This window comes from Rhipicephalus microplus, chromosome X (genome assembly GCF_043290135.1).
Source record: "Rhipicephalus microplus isolate Deutch F79 chromosome X, USDA_Rmic, whole genome shotgun sequence".
NCBI lineage: Eukaryota > Metazoa > Arthropoda > Arachnida > Ixodida > Ixodidae > Rhipicephalus > Rhipicephalus microplus.
Genome location: NC_134710.1, coordinates 174,940,227 through 174,959,295, shown reverse-complemented (window position 1 = coordinate 174,959,295; position 19,069 = coordinate 174,940,227). Strand labels below are relative to the sequence as shown.

The following is a 19,069-nucleotide window of genomic DNA, read 5'->3' as shown; positions in this document are numbered from 1 at the left end:
CTTGGCTGATTTGAGCCCTGTAAGCTGCACAGTGCGTGGCTCGCCTGTGTGAAAGGAGAGAGACAGCGCTTAAAGCGCGCTGCAAATTCCTGTAACTACAAGTTTGCTTGACGGTTTCTGAAAATTTTGCGGCGATCGATTTTTTGAGGCAATGAGCTTTTTTTTTAATGACGCCAAGATTCAATTACTTGGAAAAGTGTCGCAGGGCCCTTTTATTGAGTAAATATTCTTAGGATCCATTATGCAGAAAGGTAGGACATGCAGATTTATGAAAAAAGAAGAAAAGAACGAGACAACACAAAACGCCGTCGCGTCTGTCGTCTGCATGGTTCTCCTGTTTCCACGTGTCTGCACGCCTTGCCTTCTTTCGTAATGGAGTCTACAAACTAGTTCTACTTTTGTCGTTTCAACAATATTAGGCTACTTCCACAACTGCTCTCTACGTAACCCAACGTCACGCCTTACCCATAAATATGCATAGGACTGAAGTGGAAGTTCATAATAAAAACATGGTGGTACGTCTAGAACAATAACTCGAACCTTCTACGTTTCAAGTATGTAGGTCACAGGAGTGCACAGGGTCGTACATTATAGGTAGGAGGTGAAGTTTCTGCACAGTGCCCTGTCCTCCTACATAATTACAGCGTTCAAAATAAAATAGGTTCTGCGATGAATAAAAGAATGAAAATAAACCAATGATGTGCTAGAGCGGCCTGCCTTTAGTCCACTGCTTCACGAGTAAAAAAGTGGGAAGTAAAACGCTCTTGGAACATGTAACACCTGGTGTCGCCGGCTGCCATTATAGTAAAAAGAAATGCGGATGGCCGTAGGGAACTAGCGCTGGAGTTTGCGTGGTGCGGACTGCACCGTCCTGGCGGCCAAAGCGTGAATAAACCAGCCACTCCTGCTGACAAGAGTGGTGCTGGTAGAGTTAATGCGGCTGCGGATCACCGGAACAAAAGAAAAGGACGTTAGTGGTACTGTTGCATATTCAAGTACCACAATACGTAGAAATGAGGGAAGACGCATTCTATGGCGTTTTTTTTTTCTAAACCTCGGGAATAAGAATGGGGGTGGCGTTGCATGCAGGCAGTCGGCGAGCCGAGTATGTTTGTCTCTCGCTCTCTTGTCAAGTGGCATCGGGGTATAAACCAAATAGCGCGTGTCTTGAAGATTTATTCGATAGGAAAGACGGCCACCAGTGGAAACCACGGTCAGCCAGCAGATTTTTACTAATATTTTGTTATAACTAAACCAATAGTTTATGTTGCATACAACATATGTGACATCTTTTTTATCGGACTACCACCCCCAAGCTCACTTGAAACCACCGAGTGAGGGGAATTATACGGCGTTGCAAATAGCCTACGTAGAAAGAAAGCTTTCTTGTCTACGAGATGGTGTGGAGGTCAGTTCGCTTAAGCCACTTAACTCACATTATGAAAAATGCGCACCTGATGGATACTTTATGCTGAGATTTCTCCCTATAACTTGTGCTACAGACAGGGTTAATCTTACGAAAAGTTAGCAGATCTCACGTACAGTGGGAATGAAATCGATGATATGCGAACCACAAATAACGAAGGTTGATATGTCACTTTAAAATGAGCACAACGTTACGAGGCAGACGTAAATTCTACCTTGTATGACTTTCATATTGTGATTACCATGTTTGGACGTGTCATTTACCTTCTTCGTCCATTCACATCGATACCGAATTTGGTACATGTGAAGCTAGCGAAATGGACGCTAGCGCACCATGAGCGTGGTATGTTGTCATGTTCTTACATGACACGCATGTCATAATTATGTTGTTTGCACCAGTCATATACCTTCGTCATCTATTGTCGTCACATAATACCAAAACTGTGTAAAGCTAGCGAAACGACCGCACTATGAGCGTAGCTTGTAATCACGTTTTACATGACACGCATGCCATGATTATCATGTTTGGGGTGTCATTTACCTTTGTCGTTCGTTCGCGTCACGTAATACCAAATTTAGTATATGTTACACTAGCGGAACAGCTGTGAGCGCACTATGAGTGTAGCATGTAATCATGTTTACATGACCCGCATATCATTATTATTATGTTTGGGTGTGTCATTTACCTTCGTAATCCATTCATGTCATGTAAAACCGAATTTGGTATATGTGGAGCTAGCGAAAGGGCCGCGAGCACGCTAGGAGCATAGCATTTAGTCATGTTTTACATGATAAGCATATCATGATTATCATGTTAGGGTTTGTCTCCTATGTTCGCCATGCAGTCATGTCATACCATACCAGTTTTGCAATATGTCATGCGAAAGAAACCACTGCAAGAGTAGCAAGACCATGAAATGTAAATTATGACATTCGTGACACAGATGTTGCGATTTTTATGTTATGACTAGTCATTTGTGTTCGTCCTACAGTCATGTTATATCATACCAATTATGGTATCGATACCATTATCGAGACAGCCAGGAGAGCCAAATGTTGTATATATATATATATATATATATATATATATATATATATATATATATATATATATATATATATATATATATATATATATATATATATATATATATGGATAGATAGATAGAATGATAGATAAATAGATAGATAGATAGATAGGGTCGCCGAAGTTCGCCAAGAAATGCTGTGCAAATAATAAAGCAGCGGGCTACTTGAAGCTTCGCTCTTTGTAGTCAGCCGATTTGCGGTAAAGGTTCTTTCTGCATTGACTGCCATGGCGAAGAGACATTTGAAGTCAGTATTCACTCGTCGTACTGTTTTAATTTTTCCACTTGCATGTGGTTGCTCATAAATAAGGTGCCCGATCAACATCGATAATTGCTAGAATTGTACGTGCTAAAGAAGGCATCATTATGAGCCATGTCGTAGTTTGGGGCATTAAGATTAATTTTGACGACTTGGAGTTTTCTGATATCCACATGAACCAAGTACACGAGTGTTCTTTATATTTCGCCTCTGGGGCCGCCGTGACCAATAACTGGGACTGCCGCGATCAAGAATATATTCCGTGTCCACGAACGTAGCAGCGTGAGAGCATGCTATGCTACCATGATAGTTCGCTTGATCGACGACCACATACTACATACATACCACCGCAGCACGAATTGATGCAGCTACCCTTTGTGTCTCTTTATTTTTTAACTGCAGAAGTGGCCATCGTAGTATAGAAGCAGCATGGTCTTATCAATGAAGGTGTGTCAGCCTGCAAGCGCTTGATAATAATCCTAGCAAGCAGCCAGAAAATGATGACGAAGGAGCCGCCATGATGGCGCTGCACAGTCTCTTCGACGCCAATGGAGAGACTCAGGCCACTTTGTAGAGCGTCTTTCCGGTTTCCAATGATTTCGTACAAAATATATTTTAATACCGTAGTGTAGTATTACTGGCGTAGTGGATGCTCGAGCTTTTCGTGCTGAAGTCAATGCCAGGAATGGCGCACGCACGTGCTCTCAGCGCTGTACACTGGGGCAGGTCGGTTGGGGGTGAGTGGCTGAGCTGCGTTGCGACTCTCCGCCAGGCACCCTTTTTTGGCGCATCACCCATCCAGCGGAGGTATCCCATGACAGTGAACCTTAAACGCTGACGGAGCAGACGTGACTGATACCTTTGTTACAGGGCCTCCACCGAACTTTGTTAAACTCCATCAACGTAAAGCTCCCCTAGGGAGTTCGACGGAGATGGCGATACGGCCATGTCACACAGCAATTTTACAAGCTTTGGACGGAAGCTGCAAGGGGCTCACTAGGCGCTGCTGTACAGCCGTCAGCACCTTTAACTCGAACGCTCCGACGCATGGCCTCAGCTCACTTGGACTGAGGTAAGCGCCCCCAGTATTGAAAATGATGTGCTTGCTGCAGTTAACGATATATGAAGCACGCGTTGGCTTAACTAGTAAATTTTGGTTTCCAGTCTGCCTGACCGGTGGGTGCAATGAACTCACTTAGTGTCCCGTTTTGGCCACGTTTCGCTCATGGTATCGAGCGCGCTCGTGGCGTTCGTTGTCGCATACTTTGTCGTATTTGGGCGTATACGGGAAAGATGCGTACGCTGTGAAAATTACGTTGCGTACGCTGCAAGTGAAGCGTGCAACGACTCTTAGTTTAACGTACCTTGATGTGTTTCACTCCATTAGAGAAGTTGTAATCAAGATGCAAGGGTTTGGAATGCTTATCAGCGCCACCCACGCTAGAAGTGTGCATGTTAGGTCCCAGTAATAACGTGGCCTTTGTGATCTGCGTGAAAAACATCTTGATGGCCAGGGTAAGGACCACCAGCGTACAAGTCGAGCCGTGGCGTTCACTAGGCAGGTTTTTAGCATCATTCCTGGGTGCACAGAATGCGCACGTTGACCTTTGCTGTTTTGAACTTGGGTGTGCAGTGTAAGAACGGTGTCTGATCGAACACTGGATCGACTCCAGCGTTCTATCCAGCACTGTTGCGGATGAAGCTCAGCGTATACCCTGAAGCAAGGGGTCGAGTTTCAGGCATTCACGGCCTTACGATTACTACGGGCACATTTAAGGAGTGAAAGCTTGCACAACGTCGAAGGCGTGTTTTGTTGCACCATGTATAAAAGTATGAACCAAGCCGCCGTTTTATTTACGGGTTCATTCTCCGTGAGCCTTGGTAGAAAAAGACGCGTTCCCGTGCACAACCAATCAAAGGCGATTCTTGAGGATTTTCGCGAGACGCCAGGCAACCTTTTTTGAATCATCAGAATGCCGGAACGCGCCGCTTGAATTTACCTTATCTGGCATGAAAACATCGCTTTTCATTGTGAAGTACACATGCCTTGCATCAGGTCCGCTACTGCTGTCGGCGTCGAACGCCCCTGCTGCCACCATATACTCCCGTTCTGGTTTCTTCAAGGTCTCGCGAGAACGTAACGTAGTAAGCGTTTCGTTACGAACACAGCGTCTGGTTTCGTGGCGTCGCATCTCTGGAATCGATACGTTAAGTACTGCACATGCGCAGTTCTTTCCCGTGTCAGTGCTGCGTACTTGGGCTTGTTACGTACGCCCAACTAAAAGTGTCTTTTGAACTATTGCGTGCAACAGCTTACGCACCTTTCGAGTTTAAATTCACAGCCACTGCTCAAAAGGATTCACAAGTATAAAAAGCAGGGTAAACGCACGTTCGTGGCGTTTGTTAAAGCTTCACAATAAATAAATCTGAAATGTGGCGGCGTTTTCATGTTCTGAGGCATTATTTTCTGAAAGCGCGAATTGAACTGTTCTCGCAATTTAGAGTGTTTCTTCCTTCTGGGTTCACGCTGTACGGAAGATGTGGTTTGATATGATTTGATATGCGGAATTTAACGTCCCAAAACCACCATATGATTATGAGAGACGCCGTAGTGGAGGGCTCCGGAAATTTAGACAACCTGAGGTTCTTTACCGCGCCCCCAAATCTGAGCACACGGGCCTACAACATTTCCGCCTCCATCGGAAATGCAGCCGCCGCAGCCGGGATTCGAACCCGCAACATGCGGGTCAGCAGCCGAGTACCTTAGCCACTAGACCACCGCGGCGGGGCACGGAAGATGTGGTCTTGGAGCGCAAGGTTTCTGTGTGTATTAATATTCGGGGCTTAACGTCCCTGAACGATGACTTGATAAAGAAGAGCGCCGTAGTTCTGCAGACTCCGGAAATTTCGACCACCGAGGTTCTTTAACATGAACCTAAAGTTAGGAACGAAAGCGCACTTTGACAAGCTTTTTTAGTGTTAAACGTTTCTTCAAGTATAGAAAAATAGCTATCCTTGTTCAAGCTTTTCTATTCGACATAGCGTTTTGAATCGTCACTGCCAGAGGGCGTTGGGGTACCCGCATCAGAAAGATGTGATGGAACGACGAGGTATTGTGTGCGCACATTCACACTGCTGCTTTCTAGTATATCCTGTTTATAATCAGTATTTTCCTTTCTACTTAAAGTATGTTATGTGATAAGATGACAATTTAAGCTTTATAAACCTACGTTTGCTCTGCTTTTTATACATGCGTTTTCTTTTGAGCAGCAGCGGAGGATTCAAACTCGAAAGGTGCGTAAGCGGTCGCACGCAATCGGTCATTGTCGAGTCGAGTATGTGACAACGAACACCATGGGCACGCGTGATAACGTAGCCACGAGCGAAACGTGGCGAAAATCGGGTGCCAAGTGAATGCATTCGACCCGCCGGTCAGGCAGACTGGAGACATAAGTTTACTTGTGAAACCGACGCCTGCTCCCTCTATTGTTAACTGCAGCAAACATATCATATTCAACGCTTGGCAGCGCTTACATCAGTCCAAGCGAGCCGAGGCTACGCGTCGGAGCTTTTGAGTTAAATGTGCTGACGGCTGTACGTTCTATGCACGCAAGACTTCGCGTCTAATCCATCTGCAAATATTCTCAATTGTACGTGTGATTATATAAAGTATAATTTATGCATATCGAAACAAGAAAAAATGTTCTAGCTTTTATCACAGATGCGTACACCTGCTGGCATGTTGGCAGTAAAGATGACAGGGGTGCTGGCAACACTACGTTTATTTTGGTACGCGTTTTTTCGACGTACGCTGATTAACAAACACACTGCAAGTTGTCCCCGAGCTCTTTGACGTTGCGCGACCACGTAAATCAAAATGTTCTTTACAATATCAGATGAGCACAGATCTCGCGTTCAGTACACGAAGACCTGGCTGCGAATGGGTCGCACAACAGTTAGCATGCAGTGGCGACATGGTTACCGGTGACTACAAAGAAGGAAGAAAACCCGCCTGAGCCACTGCTTTGAATTTTGGCAGTGTTCAAGTGGAATGAGGAGCACAATAATAGGAAGCGAACGAGTTACACATGTGTAAACAGCACGGTGCGCACGGATACGATGGCTGGCACGGACCCGGATAAAGGTTTTAAAAATGGTGACGCGATGGCTTTTGGCAAGGCATGGCGCGGAAAGTACGTACACTCCACATCATGTCGTACGAAGGCGTGTTTCCTTTTCGTAAAATGCACGTTATAAACGGATTATGCTGTGAAATAACTTTTAACATTCATAAACTTTATTATTTTGTGTTGATTGCGGCTGTTAAGCGTTTGCAGTCTTTTCCGTAGCCACAGTTTACTGAGGACGAGAGTACTCTGTTCCGCCGCTAACAAAGAACGCCGAACTTCCTTTGCGGAAAGCTCCGTTTAACTTCCTTGACGTCAGGGAGACTATGTGACACGGACCGCATCTCTGGCGTGTCGAAATGAAATGAAGTTAGCCGTCAGCACAAACATTCATAAATTATCCCACAGAATAAAGATGATCACTGAGAGGTGCGACGCAAACGTCGTCTTTCCAGTGCCAAATAAGTTGCACAACGACAAGAAGGAACAACAGAAACGGCATACGAAAAGAAGCATAGCAATAAATTTGTTGAATGTAGACGTGGGTTATCATCGGATACCACATACTTGTGAAATATCCTACAACGAACAAACCGGCAGATGTATAAATGATAGGTTGCGAGAGCGTAATAACAGCGTTGATCTTGACGGTGTCTTTGCCCTTCGTTGCCAACGATGTGAGGGCAAGCCTAGATTTGAAGACACGGCCATGATGAGTATATAATTAGGTTATAGATGACGTGGTTAGTATTGGGGGCCAGCAGAATTTCAATATTTGGTGACGCATGCGTGAGTATAAAATTTATCAATGCTGTTCTCAAATAAATAACTCAATTACACATGATCGCGATAAGCTGTCTTTGCTTAAGCAACCAGGATAAATACGCTTGCACGCCGTGAATGATATGATGTCGTAATGTCTGATGTATGCACGAGTAGTTAGTAGGGTTTTTTTTGAAGGCCGAATAAAGAATCCGCAACTATATGCTAATTTTCACGAAACTTGAAGTATTTTTCTCTTTTGTAGCCCTTGTAATATTGATGATGCAGTTACTGACAGTAGTTCGTGAACTTAAAAAGCAGTTTTTATAAAAAAGCCAGATACTGCACCTGTTTGAATCAAACTGAGCAAGATATAATAAACTAGCAGCGCGTCAAAAATTATGACCCAAACAAATAAGGTAGCAGCATCGAATGTGTTTCATCGGTTTCATAGTGGCTTTCCTATCGTGTTTTTGCTCCTTTGCGAGTTTTCTTAGGCACGAGTTTGTACTTACTGAAGGACATGATGTCGTAGGGCGAAATTCGGAGATTAAGAGAAAAGGCACATTTTCCTACTTTCTGCCTTTTTTAAAAGTTTCTTTGCGAGTATAGCACTAAAGTGTCATGTTTATCTTTCGCTCCCAGACAGTATACTTGAAATAGAAGAAAAAATGAAGAGGTTGGTTGTAAATCTATCCGTTGACGATGAAATGATACAAAACAGCGTAGAATATAAGAAGCTAATAAGTAGAAGAGCTGAAGCATTTCTCTTGCAGGCCTTCAACAGGTACCAAAAAAAAAAGAAAACGTGGCCGATAATCCAGAATGGTGCGCCTTTTGCTTGAAAAGAGTGCTCGCTTCACAAATCTAGTAATCACCATTAAGCTCTTGCAACAAAAAAAAAAAAAAAAACGGCAGTGACGGAAGCATGAGGGTGGGGTTAATATTGCCTTAAATTATTCCTATAGCGTTCATTCACTGCAATTAGACTACCTTTATAAACTAATTTAGGCATAAATGAAGTGTTAAAATCTATACGAACCAAGTAAAATTTAATTCTTGCACATGGACGATATGAGCTATTCAAATTTTAGCCCCATTTCTAGGTTTGAGGTAGTTTGGTGAGATACCAGACTGGAATAAATGGGTGTGCCAAGTCCGATATTAATGTCAGCAGTAAGAAGCAGCGTTTTTTTTTAGTTTGAGTTAAATGCACTCAGCTCTTTTAAAAAGAAAAAAAAGCAACACTTTATAGTCGTCAGAGCTATGCAAACGTAACGTTGACGTTTTGATAGTGCATATACTATCGAGATTAGCGAGCGATGAAGCCGTTGTTGAAATTTAGCGCTGTGTTGTGTCGAACGTGTCTTTATTATGTGACTGTGCATATAATATGCGCTACTGTCAGTTATCTGGTTACACCAACAAGCCCAGATTGTCACTCTCAGGGCCGATAGAAATGATTAGTGTGACTGTTTCGTAAAAGACAAATCTTCCTTCAGACCTGATCTCGCTTGGCAGCAGGTATCATGAAAAGTCGCTTGCCGTCAGTTTCACGTGTGTTGCACCAGAAAGCGGGACGGAGGGACATTGCGACTACGAGTATAAACCCACAGAAGGCGCGTAACGTATTGCCTACATGCGCGGAGAGTGATGTCGGGCACTGCCAGAGCAGCCTATATGAAGTAATTTGAAACAAGCGAGAAAAAAAAAAACACGCGACTTCGTTCGAGCTATGGCAAAAACGAATGGCGATGGCAGGCGGAAGAAACCACGACGGTGGTAATTTGCCAAGAATGACGGGACGTTTATCATTATATTTTCTGGGGCTTTAATAAATAAACAGAAGATGACGTATATTGCGTTCGTATGTGCGCTTTGGCATTGGCCAGATGTCTTCACTCATCACGTGTCCAGTGCGAAACATAAGTGAACTTCTCTCTTACGAAAAAATCCTGTGTGTGGTCTTGCAGTGAATACGCGCTTGAAGCCGTATGCACAAAGACCTCTCTTACGTAAACGCTATTTTTAGATACAACATGTGGTACACACCCACAAGAAAGAGCATGATACGAATGGGTATGCATTGAAGTTACTTGGCATAGTTGATGGCACGAGGTTTCTTGAATACCAATGAGAAGACAACGAAAGAAGTTTGGTTTCATGGTAGCCTGGCAGTATACAACACGCCTGGAATCGAGATTATACTGTCATGGCGAATCCCTTTCTGTGCCATTCCAACATCATGTTTAGAGCGTCAGTAACATGCTTACTCTCTGTTGCCCTGTCACAGACGTGCGCGCTTTTCGCGCGCCTCTTCAACAATCATAATGCGAGAACAACAACAGAAAAAAGATAAACATCACCTTCGCGACGTTTCGCACCAATCACAGTAATATCTCGCCAATGGCATGCCAAAGATGAACAGCAGACACTGTTGTTATTAAGGCTCATAGTAAATAAAGCATGTCTGCAGGTATCATTCACCTCATCTCTCCCCTTATTGTTTTAGCTTTATTTTGTAGCGTACGCTTATAGGCCGGCAAAACTTGTGAAACTCACCCAAACTCACTCAAAAAGTATATTTTGACCTTTGCACTCACTCGGACTCACACTGAAGAAAATTTTCTTCAGCCAAACTCACTAAGATTCAAACTCGCCAAAACATTTCTCACTCGGACTCACTCAGACTCACGGCTCGATCTGAGTGAGCGAGTCTGAGTGAGTCGACTCACGACTCCATCAGCCTGGGATTTGCTTTTTCAATCATGATGTCAATGCTCTTTAATACCATTATCTCACGTAATCAGTGCTCTTCTTGGTGCCGTTTGACATAGTATCTTCTAAAACGAGTTCTCAGTGCCTTCAAAGCAGTAGGAACATTTTTTATAAGAAGAGATTACAACACAAGATATAATAATCAAGAAGTTCTTTGGAAAAGTTGGTGGGGGAGTTCAAGCCAGCCCCCAACTAATTCAAGCCACTAATGACTGAATATTGAGAGGTTGTATGAACGACTCTGCTTTGGAATACCTGTTAATAGACGCGACTTTACACGTGAATCCAGGTAAGGCTCAAAGTAGTTGATTGATATGCGGGGTTTAACGTCGCAAACCACCATATGACTATGAGAGAAGCCGTAGTGGAGAGCTCCGGAAATTTGGACCATCTGGGGTTCTTTAACGTGCACCCAAAGCTGAGCATACGGGCCTACAGCATTTTCGACACCATCGAAAATGCAGGAGCCGCCGCCGGAATTCAATCCCGCGACCTGTGAGTCAGCAGCCGAGTACCTTAGCCTCTAGACCACCGTGGCGGGGCAGGCTCAACGTAGTGCTGAAGATGACTAGATAGGACCTTAGGTTGGCAAAAGAAAGTGAAACTGACTCAGACTCACTCAAAAATATATATTGTGTGCTTTAGGCTCCCTCAGACTCAGACTCATCAAAATTTTCCTGAACCGAAATCACTCGGACTTATACTAAAATTTTCTTCAACCGAAACCACTCGAACGCAGACTCACGAAAATATGAATTACCCAGACTCACTCAAACTCCGACTCACTGCTTGATCTGAGAGAGTGGACTCATGAGCCAGTTCGTCGACTTATGCGTACGCTGCGTGTCAAGCATTGCTGCAACGAGGAGCGCTGTGGATTGATCAACTGAAAAAAGTTCGTGGAATGTTCTGTCATCACCGTTATCATCATCAGCCTGACTACGTACAATGCAGGACAAAGGCCTTTCTATGATCTGCCAGCCAACTCAGTGCTGTGCTTGCTGCTGCCATTTTATAACCGCTGTCACAAACGAGCGCTCAAGAAAGCGCGCGCCTCCGAATGCTAGCAACGGCGATAATACCAGACGCCGCTCGGACGCTTCAGAAGCCAGCGTAAAAGAAGAAAAAAGCATCAGGACTCCTTGGGCGCGCTGTCTGCTCCCTCAAAAAGCGGCATAGCTACGCTGATCAAGCTCATCGCACCTATCGCCGCGCGATCTCCGGAATGATTCAGAAGCACAGCGTGAGTCACTCCCTAGTTGCGTAACGTGTCGCGGATAGTTGGAGGGAAGTCTCGGCCCTTCCACAGCTTTGGCTGTTCAGTGCGCTCACGAAGCTTCTGGAACCCAGGGCGAACGTATACAAGCGAGCAGCGTATGGTGGTGAACAGGAGATGAAGAGTTTGCTGCCGTCAGGCGAAGTGCTTGTGTCTTCAGTGACAAAGCAGGGGATGAAGAGTGTCATTCCGCCAGTGCGCGGAGGCTTGTGCTGCAAGCAGGAGAAGAGTGTGTAATTACCGCCAGTGGGCGAAGATGCGTTCTGTAGTTGCAGCGCGTGAGCGGCCGACGTGTTACCGGCGAAGAGTTTTGTTATTAAAGTGCGGACATTTGACAAAGGGAGGTTTACTGGAATAGAAACTTAGGCAGCAGTGGAACAACAACTAGCGCTGGGCTTTGAGTGAGTGGTTCTTTGAAGAGAATAATACAAACTTTGTTCCAGGAACTTTCGACTGAATAAGTTGACAAACTTCTTTAGCATTTAAGTGTCTTAGTTAGCGCATGAGATTGCATTGTAGCGCTTGTTGTTGTTTGTGCCCGTTGTTTTGAGTATATATTGTGGCGTTGTGTACCCATCGTATAGAGTACCTTGTGATCGGAGATGTCTTGTATTGTAATTATTGCCAACAGTGCATATTTGTGTGTTGCTCGATCTGCCATTATTGGGAATATATTTTTGCTTAGATAAAAACTCTCGGCTCTGACTCGTTCTATAGATCACAGCCGGCATTCGCCGCACGCCGAATGGGACCACATCTAAATTGTCCGTGCTGTCGTGGTGCAGTTCGTAGGGCCGATACTTCAGCCTTTATTAGCCCGTCGATTGCCTCCCTAATTAACGGGACTAGTGACAATCAATCTGGCGTCCACGACAGGACCATTTTGGTGCACAATGTTTTCAAAGTAGGAAGAAAGAGTCTCGAGTCATTGGTAGTGCTATCGGAACGAGTTTTTGTGTGTTGCACGGCGTTCTTGCTAACGAGTGTGCAAAGGGTGTTTCGATAGCGAGAGTTAAGCAGATATTCTGTGCATGTGGCTGAGTTTTATTTGCGAGAAACTATGAATTTGAAGAAGCTAGTAACTCTTGGTGAGAAGATGTGTCGTTTTGGCGCCGAACTACGAAAATGGGTGATCCAGAAGGAGAAAGAGGCGGTGGAAAAAGAGAGGTTGGCAGCTGAGAGGGCGAAAGAAGAAAGAGAGGCGAAGGAGCGACAGTTGAAAGAAGATAGAGAACAGCAATTGAATATGGAGCTGGAAAAAGAAAGGCTGGCAGCTGAAAGGGCGAAGGAAGAAAGAGAAGCTGAGATGGCTGAGAGGGAAAGGCAGTGGCAGCACGAATTGGAACTCGAGCAGCTTCCTTTTGAACAGCGAAGTGAAACTCCCGTCCAGGCTAAAGTCGAACGCAGCGCAAGGGAACATAATAGCTTCTGTTTGAATCCAAGCAAGCTAGTCGTAGTGTTTGATGAGAGGAAAGACTACCTTGATGCGTACTTTGACTGATTTGAAACTATTGCTAGGAGTCAGAATTGGCTGGAACATCAATGGGCAATTGCTTTGAGAACTATCTGAGTAGCGAAGCGCTCAGCGCGTACTGAAGGCTGACGCCACCATGATGTTCCGTGCAGGAAATTTTTCCCCTTTTCGGGAAATTTTCGCCTGTCATTTTGAGCCAAAGAGAAAAAAGGAATCTTAGTGTTATTGCGGAGAATTTCAGGAATAATTCAATTCTTCTATGATGACCGATAATTAGCGGTCACAGTGCGCCTTCATCTGCTGTAATCGGTTCTAGCGCATGCACCACGCAAGCATAGCATTTGAGATTTGTTTCTTATATTTACGCGGATCGATTTGTAGTTCAGTAGTGGTGCTATACTTGAAGCCCACAATGTGCAGTGCACTAACTGTATATGAATCAATAAAGTGATGCTTTTGTTGTGCGGCAGCGGAGGGGCTAGTCATAATTTCAAATGTCGCCAGTACGTGAGACACGTTTAAATATAGTATGTATGTGCGTGGATGGGGGCGCAACAATTAGTAAGCTGTGCAGAAAATTTCGCGGGGAATTCAGTCAACGTTTGCAGGGAAAATACCAGAAATAGGGAATTTTCATGTCTCTAATTGGGAATTCATAGACGTTGTACGGAACATCACTGACGCCAACCAATGCAGCGAACTATGCAACAGTAAAAGCTGCTCTATTGAAGCGATTCAAATTCACTGTAGATGGCTTCCTGGACAAATTTTGGACAGGGATGCCTGCTGACGGTGAGAGGTGAGACGGCTACGCAGTACGCCACCCGACATAGCCATTATTTTGACTGATGGATCGAGCTTTCAGGGACAGCACAGGGGTATGGTGAGCTTTGAGAACTCCTTATTGGAGAACAATTTCTCATCAGCTGCCACCCGAACCTGTCACTGTGCTTGAAAGAGAGGAGAACAAAATCGCTTGAAGACATGCTTGAATTGGCCGATCAATTCTTGGAAGCACAAAGTGGCACAAATTTGGCCAAGGTCAAGAAGGAGTGTCCCAAAGATTCGATGACATCGGCACCCGAAGAAAAGAAGCGGACAGAGGGGAGTGTTACGCGATGTTTTCTGTGTAACCGAGTGGGTCATCGTGCTAACATTTGCCGAGCCTACTTTGCGCGTCTGTAACGCAAAATTTTAAATCTGGAGACTGGACACAAAGCAGACGCATTTCGTTAGGAAGTGGGCAGAACCCTCCAAGTAGTCTGTGTGCATGCGCCACCAAAGGACGAAGAGGAAGAGATCATCAACGGACTTGTGGAGTTGAAAAAGGGGAAGAAACTTCCTAATGTTGGTGCTGTATTGACAACACGGGCAACAAATGTTACGGAGGGAATGCCAATGCTGCCTGGAAATATTGTTGGCTAAATTACGCTGTTAGGAGACAGCGAAACTTCCACTGTTATTGCACGGAGAAACTAGGTGCGGGAAAGCGAGTTAACAGGCAGAACTAGGCCGGTTTCCCTGATTTACGATTCGGTCCGGATGCTTCCTGAAGCTCAAGTTAAGGTTGAGACACCTTACTTTAGCAGGAAAGTTACTACCCTGTGCATGACGATCCCCCTGTACGACCCCATTGTCGAAAACATTGACGGAGCGCGATGGCCGAACGATCCAGAACGTTTGGAGGAATACCCGAAGAAAGAGCCCTCGCCGACACAGGAACCACGATGTACAGCGGAGGAGCATCCCACGACGTATTTCACCCGAGCTCAAGATGAAGCCGTTGTGAAAAGGAAAGGCAGTTATGAGGTGATCGTGGTGGACAAAAAAAGTACCGAAAAACTGACACTGCTGGAAAACGACCTCAATTGACCTAGAGTGCAAAGGTGACGAAGTCAGTATATAGGCACACTCCATGCCGCGACATGAGAGAGTTGGAGAAGAACCGACAACGACCAGCTGAACGTGATGACACCTCAGCATATTCGAAAGTGTCACCGATGGCAGAGACACTGCCTTAAATACCGTCGTTTGAAACGGCACGTCAGAAGAGAAAGAAGAAAAGTAAGAAAAGATATAGCGAGCACCGTAAGAAAGGGCACAAGCGCAGCTCGAAGTACACAGGATAGGTGTTAACGTTGAATGTGAAAGTGGTTGGCAGTGTCAAACCTCAATGTATTGTGTTGTTATCCTGTGTCGTGTATGTCGATAGAGCCTCAGTGTCAGTTGCGGTGGCGTGATGTCATTGATGTAACTGTACAAGTGTTGTGAAGGAAGACCTTTGTATACGTCTGAAGTGTTTGAAATGCGTGATGGAGTTTGTGTTCGTGCTTCTGTATACTATAGTTATATTTCTTGTGTTGTGACATTCTACCACAGAGCTACGCTGGTGCTTGTTTCTTGTGTTGTGAAATACATTGAATGTTTTTTTGGGATTGTTGCGAGCCATGAGTGATGAACTGAGTCAGGGACTCCGTATGTGGGAATTTTGTAATCTAGTTGTTTGTTAGCGCTCATTTGCGTGGTTTTGAATATTATGAGATACAATTGGCTCCATATTTGCCCCCGATTGCCTCCCGACGAAGAGCAAGCTCATCGACCTGTAATTTTTCAAGCCTTTGTCATCTCATTCCTTTGAAGATGATGTTAGCATTCTTCTAAGATTCTGGTACCCTCCCCGTCAGGAGACGTTTCGTAAACAGGGTGGCTAGTTTTTTTTACACAATCTGTCCTCCGTATTCGATCAGATCTGATGTTACCGAATCCTCGCCAGCAGCTTTGCCTCTCTTCATTCCCTCCAAGGTTTTTCTTACATCTTCTGTCATTACTGGTGGGCTGTTATTTGGGTTAGTGCTAGTTCTTACATTATGGTCGTCGTTGTCCTGGCTACTGTACAGATATCTGTAAAACTCCTCTGCTATTTTAACTATCATATTCATATTAGTAGTTACTTTGCCTTCCTCATACCTTTGTGCATACATATGGTTTTTGCTTATCCCAAGTTTCCTTTTCCCCGCTTTGACGCTACCTCCGTTCTTTAGAGCGAGTTCGATTCTCTACATGTTATACCTTGTTGCATCAGATTTGATTGATTGATTGATTGATTGATATGTGGGGTTTAACGTCCTAAAACCACCATATGATTATAAGAGACGCTGTATTGAAGGGCTGCGGAAATTTCGGCCACCTCGGGTTCTTTAACGTGCACCAAAATCTGAACACATGGGCCGACAACATTTCCCGGAAATGCAGCCGCCGCAGCCGGGATTCGATCCCGCGACCTGCGGGTCAGTAGCCGAGTACTCTAGCCACTTGACCACTGCGGGGTGTTACGCTTACTAATGAACTTCGATAGCTCTGCCAGTTCTATTTCGTTTGTCGTGTTTGAGGCTTTCATGCTTTGACGTTTCTTGATGAGATCCTTTGTCTCCCGGGACAGGTTGCGAGTGCCCTGTCTAACTACCATGCCTACAACTTCTAAAGACTCCGTAATGATAATTGTCTGATTATCATTAATTTCGTCAACGCTAAGGTAGTTTTCCACCATAAGTGCTGAGGATCTGTTCTGAAGCAAGACTCTGAATTTCTGTACTTTCCATCTCAGTGCTTGCTCATTGACGGTCTTCTTGTGTATCAGTTCCTGTCATTCCTTCTTCAACTCTAGGTGAATTCTAGACCTTAACATTCTATGGTCCCTGCATCGTACCTCGCCAAGCACTTCCACATTCTTCATGATGGCTGGGTGTGCACTTAGTATAAAATCTATTTCGTTCTTCCTTTCGCCACTAGTGGTCCTTCATGTCCACTTACGGTTCCCTATTTTTCGGTAAAAGGCATTGAAGATCCGTATATTATTGCGTTCTTTGAATTCTACTAATAACTCCCCTCTGGCATTTCTTGTACCGATGCCATAATCTCCTAATTTCCTGTCTCCAGTCTGCTTCTTTCCTACCTTGGCATGCAATTTACCCATAATATAGCATATACTGTGTTTTCACCTTACTCATTGCCGATTATACGTCTTCATAGAAGCGTTCAACTAATACGTTATCATGACTGGATGTAGGTGCGTAAGCCTGTACCACGTTCATCTTGAATCTCTTGTTAGGTTAATTATGGCACATACCACCCCCTCATTATTGCTATAGTATTCCTGTATGTTACCAGCTATATTTCTGTGGATAAAGAATCGCACGCCCAGTTCTCTTTTGTCAGCCAAGCCATAATAGCAAAGGACGCGGCCATTCTGTAGCACTGTATATGCCTCATCTGTCCTTCTAACCTTACTGAGCCCTATTAAATCCCGTTTAACACCCTCTAGCTTCTCAAATAGCACAGCTAGACTTGACTCACTAGATAAGGTTCTAGCGTTAAACGTTGCCAAGTTCAGGTTCTAATGGTGGCCTGTTCGAACCCAGAGATTCTTCGCACTTTCTGCTGCGTTGCAGATCTGACCGCCGCCATGATCAGCTGCTTCGCAGCCGCTGGGGGCTGAGGGGAATGCTCTGTAGCTGCACATAAATGGTTGCGTTTCGTGCAAAAACACACGTGTGGCTTTCAGAGCTTTACAGAGAAGTCTGTCTGTCTGTCTGTCTGTCTGTCTGTCTGTCTGTCTGTCTGTCCGTTCGTCTGTCCGTCCGTCCGTCCGTCCGTCCGTCCGTGCATCTGTCCATCCACTCATCCGTCCGTCCATGTGTCCATCCATCTAGTGAACACTCCAAGTACCACCATCTCACATCTTTTCATCATATATTCATCATATACAAGTACCGCCATGCAGCGGGCATTCCAAGGTATAAAAATGAGAGGTGGCTACCATATACCGGAGATGCACGACCTACGCCTTAAGAAGCTTCGCCCCTAAAATTTCGTTAACAGGCAACAAACCATGACAGCCCCAAATGCAATCGAAAGAATAAAGCTAGTGTAGTTTTCGAAGTTAATTTTTGGGCGCATTGTAGCCGACATAAGAAGGAATAAAATAGAGAGAATTGAGCAGGCTGTAAAAAGCGGCAGGAGCCTAAAAGCTGCGAAGCAAAACTTCTGCATAGACTGAAGTTGGATGTACGCATTAAGGGACAAGAAAGACAATCTCATAACCAAAATAGATAGGATAGTTAAGGTGGCAGAGGAGTTCAACAGAGAGCTGTACAGATGCCGAAACAACCAGAATTATATTGTGAGAAGTAATGATAGGCCAGAGGAATGCGACATACTACCAGTAACGACAGAGGAATTAAGCAAAGCGGTATAGAAGGAATGCGAAAATCAAAGCTGCTGTTGAGGATAACGTAACCAGAGACCTGCTGAAAATAGTGGAGAAATTGTGTTAAGAAAACTGCCCACCTCATATACGAAGTGTCTCTTGCGGGAAGGGTACCATAATTTTAAAAGAACGCCAAAATCATTTTAATATTGAAGAAAAGAGACTTCAAGGTCTTGCAAAATCGCAGGCCGATCAGCTTTCTGTTCGTTCTGTACAAACTATTTACGAAAGTAATAGCTAAGAGAATTAAGGCAACAGTAGAGTTCAATCAACCAAACGACTAAGCAGAATTTCGTACAGGTTACCCCACAATTGACCATACTCGTACTATCAATGAGGTAATACAAAAATGCGCAGAATACAACCAACCCCTATACGCAGGTTGCATAAATTACGAGAAGGCGTTTGATTATTGCAGGTACTACAGAATTAGGGCACCGATGGACCCTGCATATACATACTAGAAGATATATACAATGAATCCACAGCCACCATAGTTCTCCATAAAGAAAGTGACAGAAGCCCAATAAAGATGGGTGCAAAGCAGGGAGACATGATCTCTCCGATGTTATTCCCTGCTTGTTTACAGGAGGTTTTCAGGACTGGGAAGAGTT

At 44.6% G+C, this 19,069-nt stretch overlaps 1 protein-coding gene across 1 annotated transcript in view; it reads left to right on the top strand.

Moving 5' to 3' along the window:
- LOC119176951 (tachykinin-like peptides receptor 86C) overlaps positions 1–19,069 on the top strand; it is a 114,679-nt gene that overhangs the window by 54,923 nt on the left and 40,687 nt on the right. The window lies entirely within an intron of this gene.